Genomic DNA, 18353 nt, shown 5'->3' on the forward strand with positions numbered 1-18353 from the left:
ATTGCCATACTAGTGTCTGTTGTATTCTGCTGCCTTTTCTATCCTCTACTATCCCCTCTTCCCTCCCCTCCCCTCCCCTCTTCTCTCTCTACCCCATCTACTGTAATTCACTTCTTTCCCCCTTTTTTCCCTTTCCCCTCACTTCCTCTTGTATGTAATTTTGTATAACCCTGAGGGTCTCCTTCCATTTACATGCAATTTCCCTTCTCCCTCCCTTTCCCTCCCACCTCTCATCCCTGTTTAATGTTAATCTTCTTCTCATGCTCTTCCTCCCTACTCTGTTCTTAGTTACTCTCCTTATATTAAAGAAGACATTTGGCATTTGTTTTTTAGGGATTGGCTAGCTTCACTTAGCATAATCTGCTCTAATGCCATCCATTTCCCTGCAAATTCTATGATTTTGTCATTTTTTAATGCAGAGTAATACTCCATTGTGTATAAATGCCACATTTTTTTATCCATTCGTCTATTGAAGGGCATCTAGGTTGGTTCCACAGTCTTGCTATTGTGAATTGTGCTGCTATGAACATCGATGTAGCAGTGTCCCTGTAGTATGCTCTTTTTAGGTCTTTAGGGAATAGACCGAGAAGGGGAATAGCTAGGTCAAATGGTGGTTCCTTTCCCAGCTTTCCAAGAAATCTCCATATTGCTTTCCAAATTGGCCACACCAATTTGCAGTCCCACCAGCAATGTACAAGTGTATCCTTTTCCCCACATCCTCGCCAGCACTTGTTGTTGTTTGACTTCCTAATGGCTGCCAATCTTACTGGAGTGAGATGGTATCTTAGGGTGGTTTTGATTTGCATTTCTCTGACTGCTAGAGATGGTGAGAATTTTTTCATGTACTTGTTGATTGATTTTATGTCCTCCTCTTGGAAGTGTCTGTTCAGGTCCTTGGCCCATTTGTTGATTGGGTTATTTGTTATCTTATTGTTTAATTTTTTGAGTTCTTTGTATACTCTGGATATTATGGCTCTATCTGAAGTGTGAGGAGTAAAGATTTGTTCCCAGGATGTAGGCTCCCTATTTACCTCTCTTATTGTTTCTCTTGCTGAGAAAAACTTTTTAGTTTGAGTAAGTCCCATTTGTTGATTCTAGTTATTAACTCTTGTGCTATGGGTGTCGTATTGAGGAATTTGGAGCCCGATCCCACAGTATGTAGATCATAGCCAAATTTTTCTTCTATCAGACACTGTGTCTCTGATTTGATATCAAGCTCCTTGATCCACTTTGAGTTAACTTTTGTGCATGGTGAGAGAAAGGGATTCAGTTTCATTTTGTTGCATATGGATTTCCAGTTTTCCCAGTACCATTTGCTGAAGATGCTATGCTTCCTCCATTGCATGCTTTTAGCACCTTTATCAAATATAAGATAGTTGTAATTTTGTGGATTGGTTTCCTGTGTCCTCTATTCTGTACCATTGGTCCACCTGCCTATTTTGGCACCAGTACCATGCTGTTTTTGTTACTATTGCTGTGTAGTATAGTTTGAAGTCTGGTATCGCTATACTGCCTGATTCACACTTCCTGCTTAGAGTTGTTTTTGCTATTCTGGGTCTTTTATTTTTCCATATGAATTTCATGATTGCTTTATCTATTTCTACAAGAAATGCCGTTGGGATTTTGATTGGCATTGCATTAAACCTATAGTGAACTTTTGGTAATATCGCCATTTTGATGATGTTGGTTCTGCCTTTCCATGAACAGGGTATATTTTTCCATCTTCTAAGATCTTCTTCTATTTCTCTCTTTGGTGTTCTGTAGTTTTCATTGTATAAGTCTTTCACCTCTTTTGTTAGGTTGATTCCCAAGTATTTTATTTTTTTGAGGATATTGGGAATGGAGTGGTTGTCCTCATTTCCATTTCAGAGGATTTGTCACTGATATACAGGCCTTTAATTTCTTTCATCTAATTTCCCTGGCCAGTGTTTCGAGAACTATGTTGAACAGAAGTGGTGAGAGAGGGCATCCCTGTCTTGTTCCAGATTTTAGAGGGAATGCCTTCAATTTTTCTCCATTCAGAATGATGCTAGCCTGAGGCTTAGCATAGATAGCTTTTACAATATTGAGGTATGTTCCTGTTATCCCTAGTTTTTCTAGAGTTTTGAACATGAAGGGATTCTGTACTTTGTCGAATGCTTTTTCTGCATCTATCGATATGATCATATGGTTCTTATCTTTAAGTCTATTGATGTGGTGAATAACATTTATTGATTTCCATATATTGAACCAGCCTTGCATCCCAGGGATGAATCCTACTTGATCATGGTGCACAATTTTTTTGATATGTTTTTGTATCCGATTCACCAGAATTTTATTGAGGATTTTTGCATCTAGATTTATTAGAGATATTGGTCTGTAGTTTTCTTTCTTTGAAGTGTCTTTGTCTGGTTTAGGAATTAGGGTGATGTCGGCCTCATAGAATGAATTTGGAAGTTCTCCCTCTTTATTTCCTGGAATAGCTTAAAAAGTACTGGTACTAGTTCTTCTTTAAAGGTTTTGTAAAACTCTACTGTATACCCATCCGGTCCTGGGATTTTCTTAGTTGGTAGTCTTTTGATGGCTTCTTCTATTTCCTCGATTGATATTGGTCTGTTTAGGTTGTCTATATCCTCCTGACTCAATCTGGGTAGATCATATGACTTAAGAAATTTATCGATGCCTTCACTGTCTTCTATTTTATTGGAGTATAAGGATTCAAAATAATTTCTAATTATCTTCTGTATTTCTAAATTGTCTGTTGTGATATTGCCTTTTTCATCCTGTATGCTAGTAATTTGAGTTATCTCTCTGCTTCTCTTTGTTAGCATAGCTAAGGGTCTGTCAATCTTATTTATTTTTTCAAAGAACCAACTTTTAGTTTTGTCAATTTTTTCAATTGTTTCTTTTGTTTTGATTTCATTAATTTCAGCTCTGATTTTAATTATTTCTTGCCTTCTGCTTCTTTTGCTGTTGATTTGCTCCTCTTTTTCTAGGATTTTGAGATGAAGTGTGAGATCATTTATTTGTTGTTTTTTCTTTTTTAAAAAAAATGAACTCCAGGCAATGAATTTTCCTCTTAGAACTGCTTTCATTGTGTCCCATAGATTCCCATATGTTGTGTCTGTGTTTTCATTCATCTCTAAGAATTTTTTAATTTCCTCCTTGATGTCTTCTATAACCCATTGATCATTCAGTAACCTATTGTTCATTCTCCAAGTGGTGCATGATTTTTTCTTTCTTCTTTTATCATTGATTTCCAGTTTCATTCCATTATGATCACATAAGATGCATGGTATTATCTCTACTCTTTTATAATATCTAAGCGTTACCCTGTGACATAATATATGATCTATTTTTGAGAAGGATCCATGTGCTGCTGAGAAAAAAGTGTAACTGCTTGATGTTGGGTGGTATATTCTATATATGTCAATTAAGTCTAGGTTATTAATTGCATTATTGAGTTCTATAGTTTATTTATTCAGCTTTTGTTTGGAAGATCTGTCCAGTGGTGAGAGAGGTGTGTTAAAGTCTCCCATAATTATTGTATGGTGGTCTATTAAACTCTTGAACTTGAGCATAGTTTGTTTGATGAACATAGCTGCACCATTGTTTGGAGCATATATATTTATGATTGTTATGTCTTACTGGTGTACAGTTCCCTTGAGCAGTATGTAGTGTCCCTCTTTATCCCTTTTGATTAACTTTGGCTTGAAATATATTCTATTTGATATGAGTATGGACACTCCTGCTTGTTTCTGAAGTCCATATGAGTGATATGATTTTTCCCAACCTTTCACCTTCAGTCTATGTATGTCTTTTCCTATCAAATGCGTCTCCTGTAGGCAGCATATTGTTGGATCTTTTTTTTTTTTTTAATCCATTCTACTAGCCTGTGTCTATTAATTAGTGAGTTTAAGCCATTAACATTTATGGTTATTATTGATATATGGATTGTTCTTCCAGCCTTATTTGTTTATTTATGTTACTTAACATGGTTTGTTTTTCCTCTTTAATTATTTTTCCCTTTACTGTACTACCTACCACTGTTGGTTTTCATTGTTATTTTCCATTTCCTCTTCCTGTAATGTTTTGCCGAGGATGTTTTGAAGAGATGGTTTTCTAGCTGCAAATTCTTTTAACTTTTGTTTATCGTGAAAGGTTTTAATTTCCTCTTCCATCCTGAAGCTTAGTTTCACTGGATACACAATTCATGGTTGGAACCCATTTTCTTTCATCGTTTGAAATATGTTGTTCCAGGATCTTCTAGCTTTCGGAGTCTGTGTTGAAAGATCAGCTGTTATCCTGATTGGTTTACCCCTAAATGTAATCTGCTTCCTTTCTCTTGAAGCTTTTAAAATTCTCTCCTTATTCTGTATGTTGAGCATCTTCATTATAATGTGTCTAGGTGTGGATCTCTTATGATTTTGCACATTCGGCATCCTGTAGGCTTCTAGGATTTGGGATTCTGTCTCATCCTTCAAGTCTGGGAAGTTTTCTCGTATTATTTCGTTGAACAGATTGCTATTCCTTTGGTTTGGACCTCTATACCTTCCTGTATCCCAATGCCTCTTAAGTTTGGTCTCTTTATGTTATCCCAAATTTCTTGGATGTTCTGCTCATGGTTTCTTAATAGTCTCACTGAGCTGTCTATATTCTTTTCAAGTTGAAATACTTTGTCTTCATTGTCTGATGTTCTATCTTCTAAGTGTTCTACTCTGCTGGTAGTATTCTCATTTGAGTTTTTAAGTTGGTTTATTGCTTCCTGCATTTCTAGGATTTCTGTTTGTTTGTTTGTTTTTTATAACCTCTATCTCCCTATATAGTTGATCTTTTGCTTCTTGGATTTGTTTATGTAATTCATTGTCGAAGTGATCTTTCATTGTCTGATTTTGCTGTCTAATGTCTTCCTTGAGACTCCACATCATCTGAAGCATGTAAATCCTGAATTCTTTATCTGACATTCCATCTGCTGCTGCTATTAATTATTCTAAAGTTGAGTTGACCTGCATTGCTTGTGGTCCTTTCTTTCCTTCTCTTTTCATACTGCTCGTGTTTCTTTCTGCTTATTGAAACTGTTGTGTTATTGAATTTTCCCCCTATATATTTATATTGCTCTTGTATTGTTGCAAAGTCTCCCTTGCAGAGGTGGGTGGCAGCTGTGCTCCTCCTCCAATTGGGGTTATCAATCTATCTCACCAGCGGGCCTCTGGGCCCCTTCTCCAGGTCGCGTGGTCTGCCTACCTTGCAAGCAATGGCTGGGCCCCTCCTCCAATAGGGATGATCTGTCTACCACACTGGCAGGCCACTGGGCCTGTTCTCCAGGTTGCAGGTCTGCCTACCTTGCAGGCACAGGCTGCAGCTCTGCCCCTCCTCCAATTGGGGTGATCTTTCAACTAGGCTGGCGTGCTGCCGGGCCCCTTCTCCGGGATGCATGGTCTGCCTACCTTGTGGGCAGCAGCTAGGCCCTTCCTCCAATTGGGGTGATGTGTCTACCATGCTGGCAGGCTCCTGGGCCTGTTCTGCCTGTCAGTGGCAGGTCTGCCTACCTTCAGGTTTGGGCAGCGGCTCTGCTCTGCCCCTCCTCCAATTGGGGCAATGTGTCTACCACGCTGGTGGGCCTCTGGGCCTGTTCCGCCGGTAGGTTGGGGTCCCACCTTGCAGGCTTGGGAGGCGGCTCTGCTCCGCCCCTTCTACAATTGGTGCGATGTGTCTACCATGCCTGCAGGCTGCCTGGCCTGCTCCGCCAGTTGGTCTTAGGTCTGCCCACCTTGCAGGCGCATGTGGCGGCTCTGCTCCGCACCTCCTCCAATTGGGGCAATGTGTCTACCATGCCAGCGGGCTTCTGGGCCTGCTCCGCTGGTCGGTCGCAGGTCTGCCCACCTTGCAGACTTGGGAGGCGGCTCTCTCCGCCCCTCCTCCAATTGGGGCAATGTGTCTACCCCAAACAATATTTCATTTTATTTATATATCACAATTTGGTTATCCATTCCTCATTGATGAACATTTGGGTGATTTCCACCTTTTGGCCATTGTGAATAGTGCTATTATGAATAACTGTGAAACTTGTTGTGAACTCTAGTTTTCAATTACTTCTGGTGTATATTCAGGAGTGAAATTTCTGGTTTATACAATAATTCTGTGTTTCACTTATTAATGAACCACCAAAAATGTTGCCTATAATAGTTGTACCATTTTGCTTTCTCACCAAAAATGTATGAGAGTCCCAATTACTTCACATATTTTCTAAGACTTTATGTTTCCACCTCTAATTTTAGACATTTTAGTGGATGTAAGATGGCATCTCCTGTGGTTTTGATTTGTATCTTCCTATTGGTTACTAGTACTGAGCAATGTTAGTTACTTTTTTATTTGTTCTGTTTTAGTGTACATGACAGGAGAGTATATTTTGACATATTTATACAAAAATAGAGTACATCTTATTCTAATTAGTATCCCAGTCTTGAGGATGGACATGACGTGGAGATTCACTGTGGTGTATTCATCTGTGTACATAGGAAAGTTAAGACAGATCCACTCTTTTAAAGAAATATCTATTCATGGGCTGGGATTGTGGCTCAGTGGTATAGCACTTTCCTGGCATGTGTGAGGCACTGGGTTCAATTCTCAGCACCATATATAAGCAAATAAATAAAGTTCCATCCATAAGTAATAAAAATATTATTTTTAAAAAATATCTATCCACATCTTTTGCTTATGTATACCCAAAGCATTTGTCTTTTCATTTTGAGGCTTAAGAATCTTTATATAGTCTTCACAGAGATCCTTATTAGATTATGATTTACAACACGCTTGTCCTATTCTATAGATGTCTTTTCACTTTCTTGATATTTTCCTTTGAAGCACAAAGTTTTTAGTTTTTTTTGCAAAGTATTCCTTTCATGGAAGCTACTATATCCCTCAACTATTCAAATGAATGAGCTAGATTTCAAAATCTTAAATGTATTAATCTCAAAGCTGTAAAGTTCATAAAAGAAAAGCAATTGACAGAAAATGCATATAATATGATGCTATTTATAAAAATGTTAAAAACTCAACATGTCACAGAAACTTACATTTGAATGATGTGTGATTTATGTGTTTTCCTTTTATTGTTTGTGCTTTAATTATCAAATCTCAGACTCCATTGAGGCCATATGGATTTACAGAATTGTTGTAATTTCCTGTCAATAATTGCATAGCTTTAACTCTTATACTTAGTTATTTCAACCATTTTGAGTTAAATTCTACATACAGGGTCAGGTAAGGACAAAACTTTATTGTTTTGAATGTAGCTATTCATTTTTCAGTTTCATTTTTTGAAGATTGTCTGCCCCATTCAGTGGCAATGGCACCTTTCTCAAAATTCCACAGGTCATAGTCAGGTTGGTTTCTTTATGAACTCCAAATCATATCCCATTTATCTACATGTTACCCATCTGCCAGGACCAATAATTCTGTGTTTCACTTAATATAGAACCACCAAAACTCTTTTCTATAATAGTTCTACCATTTTGCTTTATCACTAAAAGTATATTTTTGCTTTATGTTAAGTTTTGAAATCAAGAAATGTGTATCCTACACTTTAATCTTGATTTTCAAGATCATTATGGCTATTTGGGGGCCCTTTAAATTCAATTTAAATTTTAAATCAATTTGTCAATTTCTACAAAGAAGTCAGCTAAAATTCTCTTACAAAGGTCACTCAAACCTGTAAATTGATTTTAAGAGTACTGTCATTTTGCTGATATTAAGATTTCTGATCCATGAACCTGGCATGTTTTTGGATAGTCATGTAGATCCTATTTAATTTATTTCAACAGTGTTTTATAGTTATTATTGTACGTGTTTTTCTCTTTTTTGGTTTTTAAAAAATAATTTTATAATAGATGGACACAATATATTTTATTTTTATGTAGTGCTGAGGATCAAACCCAGTACTTCACATGTGCTAGGCTAGCACTCTACTAACTGAGCTACAGGCACAGACCTAATTTGCACTTTTGTAAATTTGATTCCTAAGTATTTGTTCTTTTCAATGACATCATAAATTAAAATATTTTCTTCATTTCTAAATTTCCCTTTTGGAGTGTTTATCACAGTGATAGAAACACAATTTCTTTTTGTATACTGATCTTGTATCCTTCAGTTCTCATTCTCAGACAAAATTGAGAATCACTGATATCAATCATTTCTTAACATTATGAAGGATTTATACAGTTCAGGGTAATCCTGATTGACTCCCAGGAGTCCTGTTACAGAAAAACTACTTTTTTTACATTTCAGTAATAACTCTTTCTGACTCTTATTTCCCCCCTTCTTCTCATCCTTCAAATTCTAGTTCAATATACAAACTCTTTCAAGGAGCCCACCCCATCTAATGCAAGACTCATTCACTTCTCCATTTTGTTATTGGTTACTGCAAAGTGTTTTCATCATCTAAGTTAATATTTTGTTATTAAAGCATCCCATTTGTAGGACTAAATTTAAACGAGTATGACTCTGGTTTAAATTTAGTTTTCTAAATGTGGTGCTGAGACTTGAATCCAGTGCCTATAACAGGCTATGCAAGCACTCTTCCACTGAGCCACAACCACAGCCCCTGGAGGCCCATTTTTTCTATATCTTATTACATCATCCCATTTAACCACATCACCTTATTTATGCCTTTCATAAACTCTTAGTGGTGACTTGTAAGGGGACCTCACCCATGGTAAGCACTCAAAAATATTTAAAAAGTGATTTGAATTAGAATTAGATTTCATGGCTGTCATTTTTTTTGCTCTTTTTAATTTTATAATTTTACAAATGATATTTCTCTCCCTCTTTCTGTGTGTGTGTGTTTGGGTGTGTGTGTGTGTGAATATGCACACACCTGTTTCTCAGAATGCAGAACATATTTGCAAGGTATTTGAAATTTAAAAATAGTAATTTGTTGTTACATTTATGGAACAATGTGAAATCTCTTCTCTGAAAAATGTAAAGTTGTCACTGAGTCATAAAAAGCAAGGTCTTATATGGCTTTTTTCTAGGATTTATTAATTTAATATGCAAATCCTCCCCCATCTGTTAGTTTTCCATTTCAGAAACGGGAGGAGAGATATGGTTATCATTTTCTTTGAGGATTCAGAGCAGCCATGTATCTATGCTTTACATATGTACATATAGGGAACTTAGATCTGATAGAAAATAAGTCTCTAGTACACCTGGGATAGGGTAGGTACTTTCTGCAAGCTCCTAGTCTTTCCCAGAAGGAATTTCTCAATCTCCATGACAATTGTTTTCCCTTCCCTCTCCTGGGATCAGAATATTACTCTGTTGGAAGTACCGCTGACAGTAAAGGAATTCTTGGTCAGAATGGGGCCTAAGTGCTCCTCAAAACTCTGTAGGACTCAAAAGTTCCCCATTTGCACTTCTCTTGGAAGTAAAGACAAAGAGGAGCCTTGAAAGGGGAAGGCATAAAATTTCCCTGAAGGTCTTGTCCATCTTTAAACTGCATGGGTTCAATCAAGAGGCATGACTGGACTCTTTTAGAAGGGAAGGACTACTCATATACTACAAATTATAAAACCTACTCAGGATTTCCTGTGTAACCCATGCATGAAGGAACCTGAGCAAACATCCATGAAGTTCACTTTATTTAGCTTTACAGAGAGTTTGACTCTGGTTTTATTTTTTTAAATTCATCCATTTTACTTAAACTTTTTTCTTTGTGTTACAAGGGAACTCAGGGCCTCACAGTTGCTACGCAAGTGCTCAACCACTGAGCCTCATCCCCAGCTCTCTTGATAAAATTTAAATTTAAAAAAACACAAGCCAACATGATTTTATCCCAGGCATGGTAGTGAATAGATGCTCATGAAATATTTTCTTGAATGAACAGATGTATGTATGCTTTAACTATCCAACCTTGACAAAGCTTATAAAACAAATGGAAGGAATCCCAGCCATACAAGGTTAAAAGTAGTTTTCATATGTTTATACAGCTTTATTTTCTGAAATTTACCTTTTCTAATTCCTTCTGGTTTGGGCGCTTCATTTACTACTTTTACGTATGCTAGTTTAATGTTTTCAGATTCCTCTGAAATTCAGCAGGGAATCATTACTTCAGCCAGAAAACCCAATGTTCTAAAGATTGTGTCAAGAGAAAAGCCTGTAAAGTAGAAACTGAATCTCCCTAAAGATTTATGCTCTGTTCTTAAAGAAAGATGTATGTCAGAACAAAAGACATCTTGATTGGCTCTGTGAATAAAAAAATTGAATTGAAGATAGATTGATGCTGCTCTTGAGTTACTTGTGACGCTGGACCTTCTCTAGGCTTGATAAGTGTCTCTACACAGTACTCTGTGTTGTGTGATGGAAAGGAGGTGACCACCTTATTGCCAAACGTGAAGACTTAGCCTCTCTGGTTCTCTTTGGACTCTCTTCACCGCTCTTCATATCCTCATCTCTTTATTTCTTCTCTTATAATTTCATAAACACTGATTCAAGGAACTATAAAGGTCCTGAGTATAAATTTTGTATCATCTTCCTTTTCCTTCAATATACCCTTTACTTCCCATGATTCTGATATTTAGCAACAAATTCTAATTTTACACTCCATAAATACCCTCTGTGGCATGATTTGCATACGTCTTGTTGACAAATAATAATAGAAAGGTCCTTATATATTTATCTTAATATTTTTAGTGTCACTGACCATTATATGTCTTCTTTTAATGGGATTTCTAAAGATATTTCTCTACTACTCTAAATATTTCTCTACTACTCTAAATGACTGTAGACACATATACAATGCTGCTTGATTTCCTGCAACTAAGTTAAAATAGTGAAGTTATATGTAAACTACTTTATTCTTGGAGGAGTCAGAGAATATCAGGTATCTGGATTCTTGAAAGTTCTTAGAGATTTAACCAGAATAACATCTACATTTGGGACAAACACAGGTATAGTCATTGGGAGATAAAATCTCTCCTCAACACTCACCTCAGAGCCTTACGTACATCCTTATTTCAGAGAGGATAAATCAGAGGATTCAGAGTGGAAGTAATGATGCTTTAGAACACAGAACCAACTTTGTTTTGCAGTGGAGTGCACTGGGACCTGGGCCTCATGTATGAGAAGATGCAGGAACCAAACCAGAGAGAGACCACAATGAGGTGGGAGCTGCAAGTGGCAAAGGCATTTCTCCTACTCCCAGTTGAATGCATCTCAATGACACTGTGCAGGATGAAGATATAGGATGTAAAAACCAGGATGATGGGGAGGAGAAAAAGCACAATTGTGCTGATGTACACTGTGGACTCATAGACGGTGATGTCAACACATTCCAACTTCACAAACGCTGGATACTCACAGTAGAAGTGGTGTATATTCTGAGTCTCACAGAAAGGAAAGTGCATCAAGATGACTGTGTGAATTAGGGAATTCAGAGATGCCCCCAACCATGACATGAGGGCCATCATCAGTCCCACCTTCCTGTTCATGAACACAGTGTAATGCAGGGGATGACAGATGGCAACATATCTGTCATAGGACATGAGAGCTAGCAGAAGACACTCAACGACACCCAGAGAGAAATAGAGGAAGTGTTGGTGGCACAGCCCACAAAGGAGATGGACTTGCTGCTAGACAAGTAGTTGGCAGTTATCTTGGGGATGGTTGTACAGATGTGAATCAGGTCCATGAGGGAGAGCTGGCTGATCAGGAAGTAATGGGGATGTGAAGACCACAATCCACACAGATGAGGAGGATGGTGAGAGTGTTGCCACTCAGTGCAACCACCATGGTCAGGCAAAAAAGCAAAAGGTGGGTCAGAGAGTCATCAAAGAGCCTTTCAAGGATGCAGTCTGCCAAAGACGTCTGATTCCTCAGCCACATGGTCCCTTCTCAGTCCCTGGAGAAACAGGGAGTGGAGAAAAAGTGTTATGCCAGAAATATGGGATCCTGTGTACATGGTGATAAGCACTTTGATTCAATAAAACATTTGTGTAGAGATATTTCTCTATTTGTAATTATCTAGCAGGTCACACTGATAAGGGCTCAGATCCTTCAGAGATGAAGGTTTGGGTCACCCACCTGACTAGGAACAATGACCAGCGGTGAACCAAGGCAGTATGGACTGCGGAGTGAAATAGGATAGTTATAAACACCAGTAATGACCATGTGGACAACCCTCAGGAACACAAACTGTCATACTTTGTGCATTTCTTCGTAATTCTGATAAGAATTTGTATTTATATTACACACATTAAGCATTTATTTCATTGTCATCCTCTTATCAAACATGAGTTGTGATTAATACCTAAAATCATATCTCAGTATTTAAGTAACTGAATATAAAGGAAGGAGTATGAATCAGTAGAAACAGAATAAATTTCACACAAAATACAAAAAAAAAGTATTTTTTCCCTTAATGAGAAAAGGGTTGTATATTTTATATACTCTTCTTGGGAAAAGTTGATGACGTCATAGGTTATCCATAAAATAGTCTTATCAGATTAGGTAGAAGAATATTTTATGTTGCCTTTATTAGATTATCGAGCAAAATTTTTGAAAAAATGCATGAGTGCTCTGTTGACACAAAACAAAGCAATCATACCTGTGTCCTGGGTAGATTTGTGAGTCAACAGATTATATAAAATGCTGACAAAACTAGGTTTTTCACATTGATTCAGCCACACTTGCCAATCTGCCCTCTCTCCAGTTCTCCCAAAAAACACTTGTCAGAATGAGGAGTTGATCTCCATGGGGAAATTAGACTCAAAAAAGTCACAAACTAAGTAGAGCCTTCTATCGCTTCTTATGGCTTACCTCCTAAATATCTTCCTATACTTTCACAGATTCTGAATCACTGATGTACATTACCAGGAAAGAACCACCACCAATGAAGGAAAGTGATCATGACAATTATAAAAGTAAATACCAGTAATTAAAAATAATTATGTGAGTATAAAAAATAAACTTCAAAAATAAAAGCAAAAAATTCAGAACTTAACGCATTCTGATCAAATTTCAACTCTACCAGTAACAAACGAGTTCACATTTATTTTTCTTCTGTCCTAGGGTAGCTCTAGGATTATATTGACAGTCGTGTCACACTGTTACTTCCTGCTCAGCTTCTGTGGACTAAGAGAACAATTTCAACCCTGGTTCCCCTGATTACTCCTGTTGGGAGTAGCCTTGGCTCCAAAGACTAACTTCCCCATCCTCCGAGAAGTGCCGTCCAATGGTGAGCCCTGCTGCTCACATGATTCTTACCCACCTGTCAGACTAGCCCTGCTGGCTCACATGATTCTTACCCACCTGTCAGACTAGCCCTGCTGGCTCACATGGTCCTTACCCACCAATCAGAATAGCCCTGCTGGATCACATGAATCTTTCCCACCAATCAGAAAGCACCCCATGCCAACTGTCAAATCATTAAACTGTTAAACTCTCATAACTGTCAAACCACCCCCAATTCTATAAATATACAGAGCTGTTCCTCAATAAACGGGCATTTTCTCCAATGATGTGCCTTTTTTGTTCTTTCATTGGTGCCAAAACCTGGGAGGGTGAATGCCTCGCTGCTTGAGGGCCCCCTCTCTCAAGGCTTGCCATCCTTGTCCACTCTTTTTGAGCACTGCTACTATTCACACAACACCGGATCTTCAGTAGGTGAGTTCCCCCATCAGGTATCCAACTTCAGATGGGCTATACACAGGGGCTTTGACCGTGATCGTCCAACAAACCTCTGATGCCCAATATGGAGGAGAAAATGCACCCCACTACAACCCTCATGGTCATTGTGGACTCTCTGGAACCTGGTTCATGAGCAGGAGGTCCAGAGGGGTGGAAGAACAGGCACTCCTCTCTCTCTCTCTCTCTCTCTCTCTCTCTCTCTCTCTCTCTCTCAACCACCCTTGTCCCTCTCCTTGCCTATGGGGGCCTATTCTTCCCTCCCTGCAGACTCCCCCTTATTAAATTCTGCACACAAGATTGGTCTTACTATCAATTAGACAATCAAAGTCAATGGCACCCAGGAGGATCCCTAGATCCCCCAATTCTCAGAGATCTGTTTAACTTCTGTGAGCACTCAAAAATGTGGAAGGAGATCCCTTATGTTGAGGCTTTTTCTCTTCTTCATTGTCAACCTGACCTATTCAGAAGATGAACCCCCTCCCTTCTGACCTCCCCGGTTGGCTCCATCCAGCCACTCAGGTGCTCCCCCTGACTCAGCTGACATGTTTATTCCCCCCAAACTAGGTTCCACTCACTAGTCCCACAAACCATGGCCCCCTTAAGAGAAGTTGCTGGACCTGAAGTCATTATCTGGGTACATGTCCGTTTCTCTATGAATGACTTCATGCAACTCAAGCGAAGGTTGGGCTCATTCACCACAGAAGAGAGTTTCAATAGGTTCTCCAGGCTTATAGCCTCACTTATATGTTATTGGCTAATACTTTCCTTCTTGAGGAACATACCAGAGTATAGGAACTTGCCAGAGCCCATACAGATGAAACTTACTGAGTTAATCCCAATCACCCATTGGGGCCATTTGTTGCCCCAGATAATACACAAGCTGGCATACAGAGTAGGGACAGATTCTCTGCATGTATTATTGTTGGGTTCAAAAAAGCGGCATGTAAGGCTGTCAATTTCCAAAAATTACAAGAGACCCCTTTGAAATTTCTGAATTGGCTTACAAAAGCCCTTCAGCAGTAACCTAGATCCTGAAACCCCAGATGGCTATCATGTCCTTATGACATATTTCCTCTTGCAGAGCTACCCCGACATATGGGCCAAACTAAAAATGCTTGAACAAGGCCCTGCCACACCCCAGACTGAGAAATTTCAGATACTCGCCCAGGCCCTGCAGGGTGCTTCCTGGGGTCGCTGCCCATCACCGAAATCCCCCCTGGGTACCTGCTTCAAGTGTGGCAAGGAGGGACATTGGGCCAGGACATGCCCCGCACCATGAACTCCATGTACTCCTTGCACTAAATGTCAACAAGAAGGTCTTTGGGGCTCTGACTGTCCTAGATCCCATAGGAGGTCTATGGCCAGGTTACCCTCTGACCTTCTGGGCATGGCAATGGAAGATTGATGGAGCCATGGGTCCTTGTCCCCGGCCATAATGATTAATAGACAGGAACACAGGGTGCAGATTCAGGTGGATATGTGCAAGGTTGACTTTCTTCTTGACACCAGGGCTACCTTCAGTCCTGACAGAATTCTGGGGGCAAACCATCCACCTCTCCTATTGTCAGGGTAGGAGGAAATACCATCTATCAAAAAAAGACTCCCCTATTACTCTGTTCCATAGGCAACTTCCCATTCTCTGAGACATCCCTAGTTATGCCCCAATGACCAGTTCTTTTGCTCGGCCTAGATATTCCCTCTAAATTCAATACAACAATCAACATCTGGGCTCCTGGCATCTCTCAGGCCCCAGAATCAGCCGGTTCATCTTTTCTGGCTCTTTTGGCAGAAAAATGGCCATTCTGCTCCACTTGTGAGGCTGATATGAAACACCATACTAAAAAGGACCCCTTACCTATGAACTTGGTTGACCCGATTGTATGGGATACCCACACCCCCACCAACATTTTCTGCCCACCAGTAAAGATCCTAACACCTTCCCCAATCAGGCTCAATACCCCTTGTCCACAAAAGCTCTTCTGGGCCTACAACCTATTACTCAGGACCTTCTGAGAAAAGGGGTACCTCCTTCATGCTCATTCCCCTTACAATACTCCCATACTAGTAGTAGAAAAGCCCAATGGAACCTATCACATAGTTCAGGACCTACAACTCATCAACACCTCCATTAGGCCCATATATCCCTTGGTTCCCAGCACATACATCCTGCTGTCTCAGATCCCCCACACTGCCACCCACTTCTTTGTCATAGATTTAAAGGATGCTTTCTTCTCCATTCCCCTTGCCCCCGAATCACAAGATCTTTTTGCCTTTACCTGGACAGATCCCACCACCATCACCCTCAGTGCCCTGAATCCACCCTCTTGCAATTGTTCGGCAAATCTCTTTGCCCACCTGCAGGGAGGAAAGCACTCTACCACAGCCTGTAAGGCTACGATGGCCCACAGGGACTCTTGGGCAGATTCTAAAGTCCCAGTTCTCTCACCTTTAAGACTCAGCCGCTAGAGAGACGCTTACCCTCCCCTTCTCTTGCCTTGCCTCTTCCCTCTTTCCAGGCCTAAGAGTATCTGGCCTCTTCAGGAGGGGTCCCAAAAAGTCTTGGTCAAGTTCTCCCATGGCTCTTGCTCTGTCCAGGATGAGAGCTTAGACTGTCAGGATTTGGTGATGACCAATCTCTGCAGCTCGAATCTGCCAGTTAGGCACTTCTGATTTTTTGGCTCTAGTGGGGACACCACTTTTGCATATAAATCAGTTTCCTCCTTCTCTGCGTCCTCTTCCCTCCTCCTTACATGGGTAATGTGTCCTCTCTTCCCACTGACTCTCCACTACAATGCTTCTTAGATCAAATATATCACCCCGGCCTGGCCCACTTATCCCTTAGGCAACCAAAGCAGATGGCCCCTTTTTGGGTCCCTGGATCCCTCCATTCTAAGGGATCTCTACAATTACTGTGAGCGTTAAAAAAAAAATGGGTAATGGGTAGAGATCACTTATGTTCAGGCTTTCTTCTTGCTCTGATCCAATCCCCACTCTGCACCACTTGCAAACCTCTACAAATTCTTTTAGCCAGTGCAAAGGGTACTCAACAGATGTCTCCTATTTTCTTGGCCTTAAAGGGATATTGGGCCTCTCCACAAAATTCTCAAATATCATGTAAAGAGGTCACATATCTCTCAAGGGGAAAAAGCCATTACAGTAGACAGAAAACAGTTTATTGTGTCTATACCTACACCAAAGTCCAAAGATGACATACTCTCTTTCTTGAGTTTGGCTGGGTATTTCAGGGGCTGGATTCCTATCCCTCCATTCTAAGAGATCTCTACAATTAATTTCTCCCTCCTCGCCAGGCTGCTATATAATCTGGCCAAGGGACCCCAAGATGAACCCCTACCCTCAGCAGTAGGGAAGCCCTTTACAATCCTTAAAATGGCACTCCTCCGGGCACCCACCCTGCATCTCCCTGACCTCTCCCGACCCTTCACCCTCTATCTATGTGAGAAACAAGGACAAAGTCTGGGCGTTCTGGTTTAGGGATATGGCCCCACATTTGCAACAGTGGCCTACTTATCTGACCCCACCATCAGGGGCTGGCTCCCATGCCTCAGAGCACTAGCAGCAGCCCATGACCTCCAGAAGGAAGCACACAAGCTTACCTTTGGGTCCCTAATAACCATCTCATCTTCTCACCATCTAAAGGATTTCCTCACCTTCAAGGGGCTACAGTCACTTCCTCCTTCCAGGGTTCTCTCTCCTTGTAAATCCCTCTGTCTCTTTTCAGTCCTGCTCTCCATTAAACCCTGCCTCTCTTCTCCCATCGTCTCCCTCACAAGATACTGTCCACAAATGCCTGGAGATATTAGAGACAATTTTACTCTCCCCTACCACCATTTCTGAGGGACCCCTGCCCTCTTATACAAGAAGGGGTTAAAGTGTGTGGGGGGTAAGCTCTCTTTTCCCTCTCATCCATCATAGAGGCAAAACCTCTCCCACCCAATACCACCAACCAACAAGCTGGATTCATAGCTGCCACAAGGGCATACGAGCTAGTGGAGGGAAAAACCCTGTCTCTAAAGGGGGCTACTGACCACCAGAGAGATGGCAGTCATTAATTCCACACTTATTTCTGGCCTACTAATACATTGCAAGGCCCATCAAACTGACTCCTCTTTTACTACTATGGGGAATTCCAAGGCCCATCAAGTGGCTCGATCAGCCACCCTATAGAGCTTTACCTCCTCTTCTCTACTCTTCGTTACCACCAGGGATTGGCCCAAAGATCCCCAAAAACTCTTCCAGTTTCTTCACTCTCTATTCCATTCTAGTCCACAGAGTCTCACTACTTTCCTTAACTCCTTTTTCACCCTTTCCCCATGCGATAAGACCCTCCTACAACAGATCACTTCCACTTGTCAGATCGGCCAGAGAACCAATACCAATACTCCATTAAAACCTAAATCTTTCCCTTCTCATCAGGCCTGCAGTCATATCCCAGCTGCAGACTGGCAGATTGATTTCACCAACATGCCTGAGTAAAAAAAAATAAAATATCTTCTTGAATTGGTAGATTCTTTTTCGGGATGTGTTGAAGCCTTTCCCACTTCTAACAAAAGGGCCTCTAAGGTAGTTGATCTGTTGCTTACTCACATAATCCCCTGTTTCAGGATGCCCACTTCTATCCAATCAGACAATGGCCCCAAATTCACCCCTCAGATAATTCAGGAACTGGATCA

General features: G+C 40.3%; 2 pseudogenes; both read right to left on the reverse strand.

Moving 5' to 3' along the window:
• The window catches only part of LOC143384896 (cytochrome P450 3A25-like), a 96709-nt pseudogene that overhangs the window by 46804 nt on the left and 31552 nt on the right, over window positions 1–18353 (reverse strand).
• Window positions 10932–11859, reverse strand: LOC143384854 (olfactory receptor 2AE1-like; annotated as a pseudogene).

This window comes from Callospermophilus lateralis, chromosome 19 (genome assembly GCF_048772815.1).
Source record: "Callospermophilus lateralis isolate mCalLat2 chromosome 19, mCalLat2.hap1, whole genome shotgun sequence".
NCBI lineage: Eukaryota > Metazoa > Chordata > Mammalia > Rodentia > Sciuridae > Callospermophilus > Callospermophilus lateralis.